Below are 3,087 nucleotides of genomic sequence, written 5' to 3' on the forward strand. Positions count from 1 at the left end.
GGATGCAGCCGGACACCGTGGAGTGGCAGAGCAGCTAGACCATCCTATCAGCAGAGTTCTTCAGCGACAGATTAAAGCAGCTGAACGCTGACCGGCTGGAGACGCTGAGATCTGCCAACGAACAGGATCCAGATAACTTATGCCTTGCTGCTCTTTATCTGGAGGCCAGAGCTAGAAACGGAGAAAACGTCCAGGATGAAGCAAGAGAGTTGGCTGGAAAGCTGAAAGAGAAACCTGCCAACAGCTACAGTGGAATCAGCCCATTGCTGAATCTGAACAGAAAGTTTAAACTGGAAGACGACGCTGATGAATCTCCAGATGAAGCTTTGACTCAAACCCCACAGCAAAGATCTGATGCTGAGAGTCTCACAAAGAAGATCCTTTCTAAGGGCTACGAACTTGACAACAACGAGGTCAACAGAGCAATCAGACTGTGGGACGAAGTGATTCAGAATGATCCTCAACCCAAACTTGAAGATAAAATCACTGTAGCATCCATACAGGCAAAGCTAGACAAAGAGAAAGCTGAGCAGATTTACAAAGAGCTGCTGGAACAAAGAGAAGATCTGGATCCAGCAGGAAAACAGATGCTGTACAACTTCTACGCCAAACATTTATTTTTTATGAAATATAACAGCCGCGAGTCAACTGAGTACCACATGAGGGCAGCAGAGATCCAAGAAGAATCAAAATATCGACACGCCAGCATCACAGAACTGAAGAAGACCTTAACAAAAGAAACTTCCAGAAGAAACGGAGACGCTGATCTGTGCAAACGCATCAAGGAGCTTCTGGCCAGACTGGGAATTCAACCTGAAACCCAGAACCAATGAATGTGATCACAACATTCGTAAAATATTTCACATTAGCATCAAATATGAGCTGAATAATTTAGACAAGCAAATTGTTTTCACATCTATGACTGGGTCTTCTTCTGTAACTTGATTTTTTGCCAAATAAAAGTTTGAGTTTCACTGTCTTGTTCTTTCATTACTTCCAGCTCCACCTAGAGGCCAGTGCAGAAATGACCGGGACTCTGGTGACGTCACAGAAAAAGCTGCTGGCTGATCTTTGATGGTGCATGTTACGACCCGGCTCAGCCAGGGGAAAGGGAAGTAACATTAAAGAAACCTAGGTGGTAAGGTTTTAACAATTTAGAGATTTATTGTTGGGTTCAACAAAATAAAGAGGGTAAAAATTAATAGTCAAAACATAGGGACTAACAAAAAGTACTAAACAAAATAAATTACACAAACAATCAATTGTAAACCAAAAACTTAACCAAACAAAAAAAAAAGACTTTCAGAACGGGGTACACAAAGCAAACTACAAATCTCTAACAGAGACTCAAAGATCCCTCACAGGGACAACAAGGTTATCAGAGCTTAGCAAAGCTAACAAGGGTTAACAGAGCTTAGCAAAGCTAACAAAGGTTAACAAAGCTTAGCAAAGCTAACAAAGGTTAACAGAGCCGTCAGCGCAAACTTACAGCAGTGAAACACCTAACAAAAGTGGCAAGCTGTCTAAACAAAAGGAAACAGCCGCGCCTTCTCCCAGGATGTCCTCAGTTCTTAAAGGGAGGCCTCAACAGTGATTGGTGGAGCCGGCAATTGATGACCCAATCACGGTAGGCCTCAGGATGTAGGACAGGACGAGCAGGGCAGCACCCACTTCCAGATGGAGTCAATCTAATTAGCCACTGAAAACAACAAACAAACACAGAAAAAGGCCACTGGCCGTAACAGTGCATCAGAAAAAAATATGACTTTTTATTTAACAGCCTAAAAACTTAGCGTGTTAGTGTTAACCATGACGATGTCAGACAAATAAAATAAGTTTCAAGATGCAAAGCTTGTACAGAATAAAAACAGAAATGCTTCAGCTGAAGTTACATTAAATACACAGAATCAATAAATAAATAAATCTGTGATTAAAAACTATAAACTAAGTCGAGTTCTGTTAACTGGGAAAAGGTTTCGCAGCTGTGTGAGTTTTTATGCGACGCGTCAACTCATCACTGCGGAGGAAATGCCTGCTGCAGACCTCACAGGAATAGCGTTTCTGCCTCATGTGTTCTCATGAACGGTTAAATTGACTCGCTGGTTGAAGTTTTTCCCACAGGTCTGACACTGGTAAGGCTTCACACCTGAATGAGTTTTCGTGCGGCGGCTCTGGTTGGTTCTCCGACTGAAGCTCTTCCTGCAGATGGAACATGAAAACAGCTTCTCGCCTGTGTGGCTCTGCACGTTCAACTCGGTACGTCTAGTTAAGCTTTTCCCACAGGTCTGACATAAGAAGGGTCTCGCCTTAGTGTGAGTTTTCATGTGGTCAGCCAGATAATTCTGGAGGATCTCTTTACCACAAATGCAGCATGAGCAGCGGTTCTGGTCCGTGTGGGTTCTCATGCAGTTAGTGTGCTTTTAAAACTGAAGCTGTTCCCACAGGTATGACAGGAAAATGGTTTTTCTCTTGTGTGACTTGTCATGTGAATGCGAAGATATTTCTGGGTCAAATATTTACCACATATTTTGCAGGAGAGGTTCTGGTTCCTCCTTCTTTATCTGGAGAGGTTCCTGGTCCAAACTGGACTACCTGTCTAGGGTAGAGAACCGGTGGTCCGTCAGAACATCCTCCTCCTTACAGACATCATGCTTTGGGAGATCTAGATACGTAAAAAACAGACACAATAATTATTATTGTGACTTTAGAATAAACAGCAATTAGAAGCATCCTGTGTGCACAAAGGAGCGTTAAATAAGATCCTTCCTCCCAGCGTCTGTTAGACTCTATAATCATCATCACTGCTCACAATAAATCAATAAGACGCCTGCGTCACGATACAAAAATATCAAACTTGTTAAGGTGCTAACAAAAATGACACCGCAGAAACATTTTTGAAAGCACAAGGTTCTTTCCAACTAAGAGCAAAGATATGATTAATTACAATATGACAATATTTTAAACTCCTTATTTGGACCCAAACCAATAAGGACAGAATCATTTTATAGAAAACGCCCCGATACCTGCCTGGTTTCCTACTGAGGTAAGTTATAATCTCACCTGAGCTGAGCAGAGCCTGCATCATCG

The sequence above is a fragment of the Poecilia formosa genome, unplaced genomic scaffold, assembly GCF_000485575.1.
Source record: "Poecilia formosa unplaced genomic scaffold, Poecilia_formosa-5.1.2 Scaffold1277, whole genome shotgun sequence".
In the NCBI taxonomy this organism is placed as follows: domain Eukaryota; kingdom Metazoa; phylum Chordata; class Actinopteri; order Cyprinodontiformes; family Poeciliidae; genus Poecilia; species Poecilia formosa.